Source organism: Chiloscyllium plagiosum, chromosome 8, assembly GCF_004010195.1.
Source record: "Chiloscyllium plagiosum isolate BGI_BamShark_2017 chromosome 8, ASM401019v2, whole genome shotgun sequence".
Taxonomy (NCBI): domain Eukaryota; kingdom Metazoa; phylum Chordata; class Chondrichthyes; order Orectolobiformes; family Hemiscylliidae; genus Chiloscyllium; species Chiloscyllium plagiosum.
The window spans coordinates 62,616,173-62,634,355 of NC_057717.1; positions in this window are offsets into that span (position 1 = coordinate 62,616,173).

The window sequence follows — 18,183 nt, forward strand, 5'->3', positions numbered from 1 at the left end:
CAGATAGTGTTGTGAACTCGAATTAAGGCCAACCCAAAGAGATTGTATAAACGCATTAAAGACAAAAGAGTAATTATCGACAAAATAGTGACTCCTGAAAATCAACGAGGTCATTTAAGTGTGGAACGACTGGAAATAGGTGAGATACTAAACAAGTAACTTGCGTCAATATTTACAGTAGAGGAGAACATGCAAGCTCGAGAAATTCTGTAAATTAGGAATGATGTCTTGAAACGTATCCATATTAAGGAAGAAGATTCGCTGAAGTTCTTAATCCTCATTCAGAGAGACAAATCTCCAAGATCTGAGAAGGTGTTACCCACAATTTTGTATTTAGCTGCAGAAGAGATTGCAGGGCCCCTTGCCAAAATATTTGTGTTCTGGACAACCACGTATGAAGTGTCAAAAGCATGGAGTTTGTGTCATGTGTTTCCATTGTTTAAGGAAGGCTGGAAGTAAAAGCCATGGAACTATTGGTGATTGAGCCTTATGTAAGTCACGTGTAGTTGGAGATTCCGAGGGACAAAATATACATGTATTTCGAGAGTCAATGAGTGATTAGTTAGCGTTCACATGTCATTGTGCATGGGAAATCGTGTTTCACTCGCCCGATTGAAGTTTTTTTGAAGTAAGCCAAAGAAGATTCAGCAAGTCACAGAGTTAGACGTTTCAATATAGAACTCATAAAAGAGTTTGACAACGTCTGCAGAGCAAACCTGTTAGTAAGGCTAGTTCAGATAGGTTTACCGCGTGGCACGGTGGAACAGTGGTTAGCACTGCTGCCTCACAGCGCCAGAGACCTGTGTTCCCTTCCTGCCTCGAGCAAATGTCTGTGTGGAGATTGCACATCCTCCCCGTGTCTGCGTGTGTTTCCTTTGGCTGCTCCGGTTTCCTCCTACAGTCCAAAAGATGTGCAGGTCAGGTGAATTGTCCATGCTAAATTGCCCGAGCATTACACGTAGCAGTTGAGATTTGATATTGTGGTCGCACAAGACATTGATTACTTTTGGAACATTGCATAAAAACATTGAATGCTCCTCTACAACTGGGATGTTGTTAAGTTTGGAAGGATGCATAAAATATCTACAAGGGTGTTGCAAGGACTGGAGAGTTTGAGCAACAGGCAAAGGCTCAATAGAATGTGTTTTTCTTTACTCTGGAATATCAGAGAATAGAGGATTATAACATCAGGAGCGCCATGGACATGGTGAGTAACCAAGATCTTTTTCGAAGTCAAAAACTAGAGGATGTAGTTTTAATATGAGACGGGAAACATCTAAAAACAAACGATCTGAGGGGTAACTTGATCACCTAGTGTATGAAGCAAGTTTGCAATCAGGAAACAGAAGAATTGGTGAAGGCAGGTAAAATTATAAAATTGGTAAGACATCTAGACGGGATAAGAATACGAATGGTTTCGAGAGAAATGAGGCAAATGTTCGCAAATGGAACTAGGTTGGGTTGGGATATCTGGTCAGAAGGGACGACATGCACCAAAGTGTACGTTTCTGCCCTTTCTGGTTGAGTCATTCTATGATGATTAAATATAAGTTTTGAGCATCAGAGCGCTTTCAGGACTACTGCACATGGACTTTCTTCCCAACTGTTCCCTCGCTTGAAGCGAGTGCCCGTTGCACCACTAGTGTCGGGGCACATTCTGCAGAAAAATGAGACAACATTGCTGAAGATCGAAACCAGAGTCGCTTGATTTGAAACGTTAACTCTGTTTCTTTCCCCACAGATGCAGCCATCCAAGAACAAATATGGGCTGTCTTCCAACTAATATATCTATTTTCTATTATTTTCAAGATTTTTTTTTCAATATGGCGCCACAGGCATGGCAGCAATTGAAGTTTTTCACTGTATTTACCCTTCAGTATAAATGACAAATTCATTCATAGGTGTTGAATTCAAACACCAATTCCTGTTTATGATTCATAACCATAGTATCCAAAGTATATTGTTTCATTTAAATCTCTGGATAACACTTTGGAAGTACGATCTCTTTGTAGGGAGATGTGGCAGCGTTTTAGGTCTCGAGGGAGAGAATTAAACTAACTCTTTGCAAAAATGATTGAATTTGATGAAATTCCATTTCACCTTGTTCAGATTTTAACATTGAGCACGTCGCCACGGAACCAAATAAACTGGCAGCAACACAGCTATAGGCATAGAAAGTAGTCATGGCCGAATGGCTAAGGCCATTTACAATCTATTAGGGTTTCCTAAGTTTGCCAATCAGTGCGGGCAGAATGTGTAGAAGGACAACTTAACCAGTGGCCATACGTATTTGGCGGTATTTCTGACCAAAGAAGTTAACTGCTTGTGTGCAGCAAAATGAAAAGGAGTCTCCAGCCGCAACTGTAACTAGGTCAATTATATGCCAAGAATCATGCCATGATACGTCTATGTTGGATTCTTTATTTCTGTTCTATACAATAATGAGCTGACGTTGACTTTTAGGGGTACAATTCACAATTAATTGAATTCGCTTCATCCTAAGTTTACAAAGTAGGATGTACCATTCGAAATCAAAACATATGAAATTCCTTGTGAGCAGAAAACAGCAGAACGTGTATACAAATTGAATAAAACGTGCCGTTGCCACATTCTGTATGCCCAAATAATATATTTCGTACTGATTAATCGTAGAGCACGTTTAGTACACACTGTGACATATGATGACTGTAGTCTATAATTTCGACTGGATAAAAATCGATATGGAGCTAGAAGTATCGAGATTTGATGACTGATGAGACTTTGATTAACAGCTATGAAACAGTAAGTCATAACATTCCCAGAGTAAATTTTCCAGTGATTGTCACTCTTCGCTATCTCATGCGTGTTCTCCTTCTAATGAAACCGTTTTTATCGGGAATGTACGTCAATCAGTTTTAACAAAATATATAATAAGAATAATAAAAATACAAATAGCATGATGAATAAAGATGCCTTCTTCGTAACGTATCTCGCTTCAGCGCCTGCAATATTATCATTATGATTAATGATTGAATTGGAGAGCATCAGACAGAGATATCAGTGCAGCAAACAGACAATTCCCAAAGTGTTTTACCATAACATACAAGACTCTGTCATGACAGAGAGATCGAAGCGGTCATGAAAATTCCATATTAATTATTCTAGCGTGATCTGTCTCATTTGTGGAATTTTGATTTTCCTATTTTTATCACAAAAAAAATCATGTTTTACGCCCTAATCGAGGACCTTGTTTAGTTTATTAATGATGGCCGTTCAGGGGATACAGATATCCATTTGTATTCGGGCATGTTACATTTAATATAGTGCATCGTGAATGAGTTACTTTACGTTATCAAAGCGTTTTGATTCTACCCGCATGTGTGCATTTCACATCATTAACAGAGCTTACGGATTTTATTTCCAGAATTTACATCTTTTCACTTCATTTAATGCGACAATGATAAGCAGGCTGACTTGACGCGGGTTTGCAAATGTTATCACACACTTTATTTAGTAATACGTGCTCGAATCTGAAAACACTGAGTGTTAAACACTAAGTTAACTCTGAGCGTGACACACTCAGAATTGTTCCATTTGCATTCACAACAGCTTTTATTATCTTTAACTTAATAAGATGTAAGTATCTTAAAATTAAGTTTTAATAACTAAAATAAATGTTTTGATCTTAAACATGTAAATTATGAATGTATTTTTCAGAATAATGAGTCCATGTAAAACAGACTCAATGACATTATTACACTCTACGGTTTCATACTGAATGTGATTCAAGCTGTAATAGATGAATCGCCACAGTTGTCATGCATCTGTGCAGCAGATCTCAGAATCATAAAATTGGACACAAAATCTGCAGACATCCCATCAATGCCCATCCTTCCAGCATCATTTCCACAGTCGAAAACCTTGCTAGCTATTGTTCAGCACTATTTACGACACCTGAGATATTGAAAGAGTGTGTGTTCATACACTTTAAGAAAGCATCTGGCTTGTACTGATAATTGACATATAATACTCATACCTGACGGGGTCAGGCAATGGCTATTACAAATTGCGGCAATCAGCCAGTTTCCAAGTGCCTGCTGTGAAATTGCCATCTCCGAATGCCTGTGTATCAAAAACCTGACCCAAACATAGAGAAGAAAATGTACTGTTTCATCAGTGCTAGAAATTCTGCCCGTCTGTGCAATTTAGGTCCAATGTTCAAATAGTGTGGCTCACGGGTAGAATGGAAATCCTTCCAGTTGCCTGGACAACTGTACCTCCAGTAACACTGAAGAATCGCGAAGTTGTGCTGGGTAAGTAACTCATTCGACTTGCAACACATTCACTCCCTTCACCAATGCCACATATGACAAGTGATGAACGCTAACTACAAGATGCAAAACAGCAACGCATCAAGTCTGTTTTGACAGGGCCTCGCAAATATTCACAATGATCGTCGTCCTTTACCATCACTTAGGTGAATAGAACTGAACAACCACTATAGCGATCGAAGATCACATTTCACGAGCTATTTTAAAATAATAACCACCTCCAAATCAGATAAAAACAGTATCTCTGAATGCTCTGTTGCTTGATGTTATAGTGAGAGCCCCGTGTATGTAAGAAAAATGCTGTATTTCGAAATGAAAAGTGAGTACTTGTTTCTCAGATCTTATCAATTTCATGGCGTCAGCTATCCCGCACAGTAATCCTTAGCCAGTCAAAGTTATGTATAAACTAGATGAAATTTGTTGCTGCTTACCGCAATAAAATATCGAGCAGTGGCCGTGTTTCTGGGACTAATCTGCTGCTCATGTTCTCCTTTTTTTTTTACTTTAAGGGCAAATCTTTCATTTAGTGATGGTTTGCTGTTGTGGTTCAGATTCTTTGAACTTGGGCTGACAAGAACAGAGATAATGTTTTTGTTGAAATCCATCAATAAATGTCAGGCATAGACAACGTTTTATCAGTAACTTCAGGTTTCTTTTATTTGTTTCTCTCTCTCTTGCAGTTAATCTAGCAGCGATTGTATTCCTATCTAATGGCAAGTGTGATCTTTCTAAATGCACCTTACGCTATCTGGTGGTCATGGCAGTATCAGATATCCTGTTCATTATCTACGATGTAATACTCGATCGGTTTAGGTACAATTATTATCCAATTTCTTTCCTGGACATCATACCTGTTTGCAGTCTTATCTTTGCCCTGAACCGTTTATGAATGGATTGTTCTGTCTGGTTCACTGTCGAATTTTCATTTGATCATTTTGTTGCAATTTGTTTCGTGAAATGAAAACTAACCATTGCACAGAGACAACTGCGATAAGAGTTCTCGCCACAATACGCATTTTCTTCATTTTAAGAAATATTCGTATTTACTTTCGTTTTGAGCCTCATGAAGTCAACAACAATATTCCATGGTTCTGTACTAACAAGCGAAGTTATCTTAAACACCCTCAATGGGTTGTTTTAGATATATTGGGAAGTTTTTAACAACAATCTTCCCATTTGCTTTTATTGTCCTGCTCAACATTCTGACAGTTAGATATATCTTTCAGGCAATTAAAGTGCGTAACGGACTGCAGAGTCACAGAAAGTTAGAGAATGACCCAGAGGTAGAGAACAGAAAGAAATCTGCGATTTTACTGTTTGCTGTGTCGGGAAGCTTCATTCTTCATGGTTGATATATATTTTGTATTAGTTTAAATTGTTTTATCACTTGGATGAGTGTGTTTTTGATCTCGTTGAACAAGTAGCATATATGCTGCGGAACTTAAGTTATTGCACTAACGCATTTGTTTATGTGGTGACACAGAAAGACTTCAGAGACCAGATAAAGGACTCTGTGAAATATCCGATTGTAAAAAATATTCTAATCATTGGTAAATGTAATGACTGAGCGTCAATATCAGATGCAGCTGATAATAGAACGAGGAAACCATTTGGGGAAGTGAAATGAAAAGAAAAGGAGGACGAGCGACAGGATAACATTCATTTTTCAATCGAGCAAGGAACAAATTTGAGGGGAAAGAGACTGAAGGACTGCGTACACAAAACGGTTATAGCAATGAGCAACAGTCAGTAGAAAGCTGGAGTACTGCAGGTGGCATAACTGACTGTGTAAATAATCGTTCCACAACAAACAATCGGTTCTCAGCCAGTGAACAGGATACAGACACGAGGAAAGACCTGCAGCAAAGTAGCATCGTACGGCCATAACTAAAGAAACAACAATGACTTACTCCACTGCTCTCTTCCTCGCTAAATTCTCTGTGTTAAATGTCTGCTCAAAAGTAAAAAGGAAAACAAAAAAATGTGTTTGCTATAAGAAATGCACGAGACAGTCATCACTCTGTCTTCTATTTGTAAATTAAATTTCAGAATGCATCTATCTATTTGTTTCTATTTACTTCACCCTGAGTGAATGTGTGATAACATTAGCTTTCATTAGTTTATTTTCACCGTATCAGGTGATGCGTTGGTGTGAAAAGTACAAGCCCAGTTCGAGGATTGACGCGAGATAAATTCAACCCTTGAGGATGAGGCTGAATATCACAGGTGAACCACCAGCGTTAGGGTCTTTGTTAAACTATGATTTGGTTCTCACAGAATGCTTGAATTCCAGGTGAATTCATAAGGACGTTTCCACCATCACCAACACGTGCTGTTGGAATATTTAAACGAGCTGTTGACTCCATTCTTCCCTCAGTACATAGTAGTCAAACTGTCGTTCACTGGAGCTGCCTGAAAGCTGCCTTTGTACCAAACCCACTTCCTGTGAAGCTCAATCCTACTAACACGGATCGTTTTGCCTCTTCCTTTCAATCCTGTCTCAGTGAAGTTTCCTACAGCTGTTCTCTGACACCACGAACATAAACATGAAGGGAGATGGACAGAAGGTACAAATACTGCTCATAGACTTGTCTTCCAAACGTAGAAAAAAAAACATAAGCTGAACAAGGGATGTTGGACTTCAAAACAAGAAACCGAAACTGCTAATTTAGCGACGCTAACACCAGTTCTGAGAAAAGGTAACTTGTTGTGATTTGCTTGCTCTGGTTATTCTCCACAGAAGATGACAGACGTGTTGAGTTCGTCCATCAATTTCTGTTCTTGTTTCCTCTTATCTTCCTAATCAGTTGTGACGACATGGTGTCATTGACATGAATCAGTCTTCATTCTTCGGGTGAGCTGTTGTGGGTGATTCCAACTATCAAAATATTGACTGTGAACGCTGCAGCTCGTATACTTCAGATGGTCATTTTTTGGCCAAGATCTTTGCTCCAGTCCAGGCAACAACCTGGTAAATCTCCTCTGCAACTTTTCCAATGCTTCCACACCGTTCCTGTAATGAGGAGACCAGAACTGTACACAATATTACAAGTGTACAGTTGCAGCATGACATCACGTCTCTAGAACTCAATCCATCGACCAATAAAACCTAACACACCGTATGTTTTCTTAACAGTACTATCAACAATGGTGGCAAATTTCAGCGAACTATGTACATGGAAACCAAGACCCCTCCGTACATCCACACTACTGAGAAACGTGCCATTGACACAGTATTCTGCCTTCCTGTTATTCTTCCCAAAGTGAATCATCTCACATTTATCTGCAATGATCTCCATTTGCCCCGTCTCAGCCCAATACTGTAGTTTATCCAAGTCCCCCTGACATCTGCAGCATTCTTCCACACTATCCACCATTCCGCCGACTTTAGTGTCATCTGCAATCTTACTAAGCCATCCACTGATGCCTGCGTTCAAGTCACTTATAAAAATAACAAGCAGCCGTGGTCCAAATACAGATCCTTCTGTCATTCCCCAGAAACCGGACTTCAAGCTGAATATTTTCCATCAACCAGCACTCGCAGCCTTCTTACGGAAAGTCAATTTCTAATCCAGAATGCTATATCACTGTTAATCCCATGCCTCTGCATTTTCTCCATCAGTCTGCCATGTTGAAGCTTATGAAATGTTTTACTGATGTCCATGTACAGCATGTCAAATGACCTACCATCATCTACATGCTTGTTCACCTTCTCATAAATCTCAATGAGGTTTGTGAAACCAACCTACCCTTGACGAAACCATGCTGACTATCTCCAATCAAATTGTTGCTTGCGAGATGGTAATAAATCTTATCTCTTAAAATCCTTACCAAAACCTATCCTATAAAATAAGTAAGGCTCATTGGTATATAATTACCTTGGTCATCTCCACTGCATTTCTTGAACAAGAGCACAATATTTGTCATTCCACCCGTCCTCTGGAACTCAACCTGTAGACAATTACGACTCCAAAGTTCAAGGCCAAAGTCGTGGCATTCGCCTCAACAGCTTCGCAGAGAATCCTCGGATAAAACCCATCTGACTCAGGTGACTTACCTATTTTCACACGTTCTGGATTGAAAAAACCTTCTCCACACAAACTCAGTCTTTGCTAGGCTAATAGCCCGTATCGCAGTCTTCTCCTCTACAATATCCTTCTATTCCTTAGTGAAAGTAGATGAGAAATATTCATTTAGTACCGCTCCAATCTCCACAGAGTCCACACAGAACTTCCCACTTATCTCTTTGACTGGCCTTATTGCTACCCCAGTCATCCTTTTATTCCTCACATACCAATATAAAGCTTTAGTGTTCTCGTTCTACCTGCTAAAGTCTGTTTTTGTTCCCTCCTTGCTCTTCTTAACTCTCTCTCTTTGAATCCTTCCGAGCTAACATGTAACTCGCCATTGGTTCATCTGAATCCGCTAAACAAGAGATACAATTTCTTCAGTAAACTACGGTTCCCTTACCTTGTCACTTCCTCCCTGTCTGACAGGGACATACTTATGAAGAGCACGCAATATCCCATCCTTCAACCAGCTCCACTTTTAGATTGTCCCCATTCTGCATTTTTCTACCGCATTCTAGACCTCCTAAGTCTTGCCTAATCGTTTTAATATTACCCTTGCCCATCTATAACTCCTGCCCTGTGTCATGCCCCTATCCCTTTCAATCGCTAAACTAAACATAACTGAATGATTGTAACTCAAACCAAAGTGTTCGCCTCCACTAAATGAAACACCTGGCCTCGTTTATTACCAAGCACCAAATCACGACTGCGCCCAGCCCTCTTTTCGGCCCTTCGACACACTGCATCAAGCAACCCTCCTGCACTCACTGTTCCAAAACAGAACCGTCCGACGTCCTAGATTTATTCCATTTCCAGTGTATCTTGGGAACGTAAAGCCCCAATAATGACAACTCAGTTCCTTCCACTCCTACGCAGAATCGTTTTGCTAATCCTCTCTTCCACATCCCTGTAACTTTGTGGAGGCTTAGGAAAAAATCCCAGCAGTGTGAACTCGCCTGTTTCTAACTTCAGCGTATCTCACCTCAGCAGACGAGTTCACGTCAAAAGTTAATTCCGCCATCGTTAGAATGTACTTCACGAACAAAGCCACCCCTCCCCCATTGTAACACCTTACGTGAACTTCATGAAAGATTTAATCCCTGGAACCAGCAATCTGCTCTCTCCATGCCTCCGAATTGGCCACAACATCAAAGTCCCAGGTATCTGTCCATGCTGTAAGCTCAGCTACCTTATTCTGGACACTCCCAGCGCTGAAGTAGACACACTTCAAACCAGCTTACGAGCTGCCAGCACACTCGTGTGACTGTGAAATCCTGTCCATTTCCTCCCAACACTCAGCCTCCTATGCAGTTAAACTACACCACAGGTTCCCATCCCTCTGATGAGCTAGTTTCAACTCACCTAAATAACACTAGCAAATTTCCAACCCAGGATATTAGTACCCCTCTGGTTGAGTTGAAGACCGTCCAGTTTGTAGAGGACCCAAGTTGCCCAGAATGAGAACCAATTATGCATATACTTGAAACACTCAATGAGAACCAATTATGCATATACTTGAAACACTCCTTCATGCAGTATCCCTCGAGCCACGTGTTCAACCTCGCCTCGCTTTCATGTGGCAAGGGAAACAAACCAGAGATAATAGCTTTTTTTGTTCTATGTTCCATGATTTTTTGAAGATATTATGAGGAAAGTATAAAGCAGACCTCAGAGGTAGGTTCTTTTCGCATTGAGTAGTGAATGCATGGAATGCTTTGCCAGCTGTGGTGGTGGATGCAGAGTCATTGGGGATATTTTACCGACTGCTAGACATGCACATGGATAGCAGTGAGTTGAGAGGTGTGCAGGTTAAGTTACTATATTTCACATTCGGTTAAAATATCGGCACAACATCGTGGGGCCAACGGGCCGGATCTGTGCTGTACTTTTCTATGTTCTATGTTCTATTTATGATCCCGCAATCAATGGTTCAGATCCATCTCTGTGGTCCTGCCACATGCAGTTTTCAAAGATCTTGGACAATAATAGAGAACATTGGAGGAGCAGGCTGCTCTCCAACAATGACAGTCCCAGTTACGGGGGAGCCCAGCACATCAGGGAAAATTTAATGCTGCTGCATTTGTAACAATCTTCAGCCAGAAGGGCAGAACAGCTGATCCATTTCGTCCCCTTCAAATAGGCGACCAACTTCAGACATTCGATTCATTCCACACCTTGTCAAGAAATGGCTGGAGACACTGCAAACTGTGATTTAAGTCCGGAGATTGCCACATCTCCAGCCAAGCAGTTTAATTCCAGCAGGAACACTGACAGTTACTAAAAATATGATACACTGCCAAGGTATGACCTCTAAACAAAAACAGGATACTTGGATTGCAGGCAGACATTGACCCATCCTTTTCGTTCAGTAATTTAAATGCGAAGGAAGTGTCAGCAATAATGTGATCAATCTGCAATAACCTGCTCAGGGTCATTCAGGAAGTGTCCCGTCAGGCTCATAAAGCGCCTGACCACATTGCAAGGTCAGTTCGAAAGAGTTGAATTGCAAAGGGACATTGAGAGTAATTGTACTTAATATGAAGGGACCATGTAATTGTGTGTGACAATATGAGCCAAAGTCAAGTTATATCTTATGGCAAACTGGCGGAGGTACACTCCTGGAAATAATTATCATGAGCAAAAATATTCAAATGCAACAATACTTTCAAAACCTCCAGGCTTAGTCTGATAAAGAGCAAGTCATGTTCATGCCGCACAAGTATTAGACAAATACGTTACTAAAGAACCAAACCATCAGTCGTTCAGTTTCATTGCTATCATTGCCGAGAAATTGTCCTTGCATAGCCACATAAATAATACCATCTTCGAGAGAATTTCAGAGGCCGACTGACTCTCTAAAACCTGTGAGAGATTGCATCTCAGGAATAACCCAGGACAAAACAAGCCCAATTATTTGCTGTCACCGTCTTTCCCCTGCGCCTTTGATGCTCAGTAGTAGCAGTGTCAAACATCGACAAGATTCACTGCATTAAGGCTTATGAGACAACACCTTCTAAACACACTGTCATCTAGAAGAACAAAGGCAACAGGTACTTTGGAAAACCAGTTATCTACAAGCTCACTTCCCCATATGGTCAGAAGTAATGAGGTTTGCTCGTGAGTTGATGATTCTCAACTCCTCAGATCACAAACTCAGTCCAAACGCAGCAAGATCTGGACAAAAGTCAGGTTTGGGCTGACTTTTGACAAGTAATATTAGTGCCACACAAATGTCAGACAATAAACATCATACACCATATCGTCATCACGATTCAAATTCCAAAGACAGTACTTTTGCTGAATCCATTGGCACTAACATTCTCAGGTTCATCCAAAACCATCAAGAGGTGTTTATGTCCAAAGCGCCGATTCTTCTGCTCCTCGGATGCTGACTGACCTGCTGTGCTTTTCCATCACCACACTCTCGACGAAAGTAAATTTTCTCCTGTTTGGCCAAACCGTGGCCGCCGTCTTCGAGGTTCAAGTCAGGGATATGATGGAATAATCTCCACTTGTCTGAATGACGTTGGCTCCAATAGCACTCAAACTCTTTGACAAGATTAAAGACTATGCAGCCAATTGAATGGTCCCCATCAACAATCATTCCCTCCTTCCACCACCAACAATTACCCGCAGGTGTGAGTGCCATGACAGTCCTTAGAGAGCACCATCCATACTCATCATCACTGTCATCTGGGAGAAGAAGGGCAGCATTTTCGGAATAGTGATTATCATGCGTTTGATTCTAACGTAAGTATTGTAAAAAAAAAGCTAGACTAAGAATTAGATTCTTAATATGTCCAAATCTCATTTTATTAAGCTTGGATGAGATTCCATTCAAGTGAACAGGAAACAATAACACGACGATAAATCAGGATCAGAGAAGTAGCAGGTATTCTGACGGAATAGCACAATGTTTCCAAGAAAATATGTGCTCAAACAGTAGGAATGGTCAGGCTATTATATCCAGACCTCTCTGGAAGTCTAGAAAAGCACAGACAGAACACGAGAGCTTACATCAGATTGTGTGAACTCAAAACTACAGAAAACTGTGTGGAATGTGGAATGTGAAGGGGTGAGAGCCCCCCAAAAAATTAAAGAGCAAATCGTGTGTATGAAATGATGCTGGCAAGAAACGTCAAGCATTTTTTAGCAAATTTCTTTTAAATGCAGAGAACGAAAATATGTAAGGATCATAATCAGCAAACAGGAGAAACCACTTGCCAGCAGGTGTGTGGTTGTAAAAAGTTTGTAGACGACAGACAACATGAGAAACAATGGACTGACAGAAGCGACACAACAAACAGTGAAACAAAGTATCGTACCCCTGATAACAATGAAAAGACAAACACACAGCTTCAACACCAAGGAGAGGGAAGCACTAAAAACACTAAGAAATGATAAGAACATAATCATACTACCAGCAAACAAAGGCAGAATGAGGTGATCCTGGACAAAGCAGAGTACCTCCAGAAAACGCAACAACTACTTGCAGATATCAACACCTACCAAATGATAGAGTTTGACCCCACCCCACAGCTCACCAATAGGATAAACGACACACTGAGGAACCTGCAAAAAACGGTCAGATTACCAGGTTTGACCTACAGAGAACGAAACCTGAAAGCAACACCACCCGCAGATTCTTTGCACTACCGAAAGTGCACAAACCAGACATCCCAATCAGATCCATCGTATCGCTACCAGGGACACCTTCACACAAACTGGCTAAAGAACTACAACAGAAACTGAAACACCTGATCAGCGGATCCAGACACTCTGTACAGTCAACACAGGAATTCTTGGACATCATCAGAAATATACACATAGACAAGGAAGAAGCCATGGTCTCATTTGATGTAACGGCACCGTTCACATCTGTCTACAAAACCCAAGCCAGAGAAACAATAGCCAACCTGCTGGACATACAGAACAGACAACAAGACGAGGAACCTATCAACAAAGACGGAAAACTCAAACTACTGGACCTGTGCCTCACAACACACGTCACATTCAACAACCAAATATATGAGCAAATCAACGGCACACCCATGGGCTCACCCATCAGGAGACTCATAGCGGAAGCTGTAATGCAAAGATTAGAACAAACAGTCTTACCGCAAATTCAACCCAAACTCTGGGTCAGATATGTGGATGACACCTTTGTAATAATTAAAAACACAGAAATAGAAAACACACACCGGATCAACAAAGCCATACTCACAGGAATCAGATTCACGTGAGAGGAAGAAAAGGACAACCAACTCCCATTCCTAGACGTGATGGTACAGAGAACACCTAACGGAGAATTTACGACAAAGCTATACAGGAAAGCCACACACACAGACCAAGTCCTGAACTACGAAAGCAACAACCCCAACACACACAAAGAAAGTTGCATCAAGACACTGTTCAAAAGGGCCACAACACACTGCAGATCACCAGAACTGCAAAAAGAGGAAGAAGAACACCTCTACAATGTATTCGTCAAAAACGGATACCCCCGCAATTTCATCAACAGATGCCTAAGGGAAAGACAACGGAATGAGGACATGCCACAACCCAAAGGACTAACCATGTTACCCTACATCAAGAACATTTCTGAACTCTCAACCAGACTACTACGACCACTAGGACTCATAACAGCAAACAAATCAACAGCCAGTCTCAGACAACAACTCATCAGGCCAAAGTTTCTGATACCCAACATGAGCAAAACCAACGTAGTGTACAAATCCCCATGCAAGGACTGCACAAAACACTACAAAGGACAAACAGGAAGACAGCTAACGACCCGTATACATGAACACCAACTAGCCACGAAACGACACAACCAGCCATCCTTAGTAGCCACACACGCAGATGACAGGCAACATGAGTTCGACTGGGACACCACTACTATTATAGGACAAGCCAAATAGAGAACATTCAGGGAATTCCTAGAGGAATGGCAGTCATCCACAGATTCTATCAACAAACACATCGACCTGGACCCAATATACCGTCCACTGCAGCGGACAGCTGGAACTGACAACCGGAAGCAGCAGAGAAAAACCACTGGACAGGCCAGAGGAAACAACACAGAAGTGCTTCACAGGAGGCTCCCAAGCACTGAGGATGTCACCTAGACAGGGGACGAATCATCTGCAACACAAATTCCCAGCTTGGCGAGCTACAAATCTTATCACAAACTTTCAATTTGTATCTGATTCTGAATTTGAATTCAACCTTAATGGTACTTCACCAATGTGGGCGGTGCGAGGAATCAGGGAGAATGTTTTGACAACCCACAACATTTCCTGATGTTACTGCATTTATGAATATAAGATCTCGTCATCGAGACAGGGTGGTAACAATGTCAATATTTGGAAATCCCTGCTGACAAGATAAATTATGAGCTCAGTCAAAAACAACAAGGACGTACATCTAAAAGTTATAGAAACCGACAGTTGAAGGCCTCGAAAAAACATTTAAAATAAATACTCAGCACAAGTATAACAAGTAGTTAGAAGGGCTAAAAGACAACGTGATACGTCTTTGGCAAACAGGATTAAGGAAAATCCAAAATCAGATAATTAGGATTAAGAGGGTAGCCAGGGATAATGCATTCGACTCAACGACACAGGAGGGAGTTATTGCATGTAGCTGGAGGAAGTGTGTGAAGTCCTTTACGAATTCTTTGGATCTGCATTGAAAAAAGATTAACGACATGGTGCATGGTCAGTCATGAAAAAGATATGTAAACATTCCAGAGCTTTTCGACATTAAAAAACAGGAGGGTGTGCTGGGCGATTCAAAAAAACATTAATGTAGATAAATCTCCAGGATATAATGGGTTCAATCCCAGAATACTGAGGGAAGTGAGAGAATAAATTACTGGGATCTTATGCACACTCGTTGTATGTATGTTCGTCAGTCACAAGAGAGGTTCCAGAGAACTGGAGAAAGGCTAATATTGTTTCCTTAGTTGAAGAAGGCCAATAGTATTAATGCAAGAAATTTCCAAAGGTAAAAAAAAACCAGAAAGCCTTACGTCAGTGAAAGGGAAATTATTGGAGATTCTTAGAAAATGTACTGACTCACATTTGGAAAATAAATATGGACTTATTAGCGAAAGTCAACATGGCTTTGTGTGGGGAAGATTGTGTATCATACGTTTGATGTATTATTTTGAAAAAGTCAGAAAAGGTAATTGATGAGGGCATGGAAATGGGTGTTGGCCATATTGAACATAGCAAGGCCTTTTATATGGTTCATATTGGCAGATTTATACAGAAGGTGAACTCAAATAATAATATTTGTCAGTCGGTAAGATGGATACAGATCTGCTTGGTCATCGAAGACGGAAGAATATTGAAAGGGTGTTTGGAGATCCTGGAGATCTGTGGATAGATTTGGAGAGTTGTGGATCGTCGGTATGACTGGCAGAGTTACAGCAAGATATTGGTAGGCTGGAGACTTGCATGGAGAGAATGCATATGTAATTTAATCTGGACAATTGCGAGGTAATGCATTGTCGAAGGTCTGCTGCAGAAGAGAAATATACAATAAATGGAATAACTCTAAGTTGCTTTAAAATTCGAAGGGATTGAGGCATGCAAGCTATAGTTCTCTGAAACTGAAAATGAGTTCACCAGTGTTAACAGTGTTAACAGTGTGATTAAGAAGGCCTATCACATGCTTTCGCACATCAATCAGAGAACAGAGTACAAAAATTGGCATGTCATGTTGCAGCTGAATACAACTTTACTTCAGCCACTTCGGAATATTGTGTAAAGGACTGGTTACACGATCAACAAAAGGATTTAGATTTGTGGGAGATGGTTTGAAAACGTTTACCGGGATGCTGTCTGGTTTGGAGGATATTAGGTGTGAGGAATAATTGATCAAGCTTGGTTTGTTTTCAATTGGACATCAGTGGCTCAGGGGCTACCTGGTAGATGTTTACAAAATTTGTTAAGATGTGGATAGAATAGCTTCTCAGAGTCTTTTTTGCCAGGGTAGACATATCAATTACCTGAGCCATAAGTTTTAGTTAAAAAGGGGAAGGTTTGAAGGAGATATGAGAAGCCATTTTCTTTCCTATTCGAGAAAGAATGTGAAAATGCCCTGATAGAGGAGATTGTAGGAGAAGATACAGAAACAACAATTATGAGGTATCTTGACACATAGATGAGTAAGGAGTGAATGGAAAGATAGATAACTTTTTGTCAGTGCAAGCTTGGTGGGTCAAAGGGCCTGTTCCTCTGCTGTGTTGTTTTTAAGACGAGATTTCAGCAAGGTCATGGCCAATTGCTGACTGAATTATTACAGATGATCAACAGTCATATTAATGTCGATCTTACGTCATTGATTTGCAGCTTCATATTGTCGTCTGGATTCCCTAATCCCCATATCATTCGAAGCAAACACTCAGAAATACAGTATGGCTTCACATCCTTCATTTTTATTCTGGGCCCCAGAGGTTGAGAGAACGATCGCCCTTGTGCACAGAGATGAGTTTTCGGTCTTCTCTTGAACAAAAGATTATTCAGTAGTTATATGGTCCACATCAAGGAGCTGCTCCCAAATTGTATTGGGAAAATTGACAGGAGATTTTGTGGTCAGGATCGGGATTCCCGGAATGTATGTTGCCTCCCTGGTGCCAAACCCCTGGACATATCCGATCGGGTGTATAAGATTCTGAAAGGGGAGGGCAAACAGCCAGAAAACTTGTTACAACTTTGGGCACGGTGGCACAGTGGTTAGCACTGTTGCCTCACAGCGCCAGAGACCCGGGTTCAATTCTCGCCTCAGGCGACTGACTGTGTGGAATTTGCACGTTCTCCCTGTGTCTGCGTGGGTTTTCTCCGGATACTCCGGTCTCCTCCCACAGTCCAAAGATGTGCAGGTCAGGTGAATTGGCCATCCTAAATTGCCTGTAGTGTTAAGTAAGGGGTAAATGGGTGCGTTGCGCTTCGACGGGTTGGTGTGAACTTGTTGGGACGAAGGGCCTGTTTCCACACTGTAAGTCATCTAATATTGGCACCAATGATATAGCCAGGAAAATGATCGAGGATATAAAAAGTGATTTCAGGCAGTTAGGGTGGAAGCTGCAGAGCAGGATGAACAGAGTTGTGTTCTCGGGTTTTCTACGGGTGCCACGAGATGGCGAGGTGAGGAACAGGGAGTGGGCGCAGCTTAACACGTGGTTGCGCAGCTGGTGTCAGAGGGAGGGCTTCAGATATATAGATAATTGGGATGCCTTCTGGGTAAGGCGGGACCTGTAGATGATGGAAGAGTTGCACCTGAAGTGGAAAGGGATCAATGCCCTGGGTGGAAGGTTTGCTCGAGTTGTTCAGGAGACTTGAAAATAGTATGGCAGGGGGTGGGAACTTGAGCTCTATACCGGTGGTGAGAGTTGATGGAGATGATGCAATAGCAAGAGGCAGCGCAGCCAGTGTGAATGAATTTCCTGGGAAAGACCCAAGGGATTGGTTAAAGTGTGCTTGCTTTAATGCAAGGAGTATCAGGAATTAAAGTGATGAGCTCAGAGCTTGCATCAGTATCTGGTGCTATGATGTTGTGGCCATAACAGAGACGTGGTTTTCTCAGGGGCAAGAATGGTAGCTGAATGGTCCAGGGTTTAGAAAATTTAAAAATAATAGGGATAGGGGAAAAATGGGAGGGGGTACAGAACTACTACTCAGAGAGGGTATCACAGCTACAGAAGTTACCATTGTCGAGGAGGGTCTGCCTACTGAGTCAGTATGGTGGAAATTAAGAACAGTAAGGGAGCAGTAACCTCATTAGGGGATTGCGAC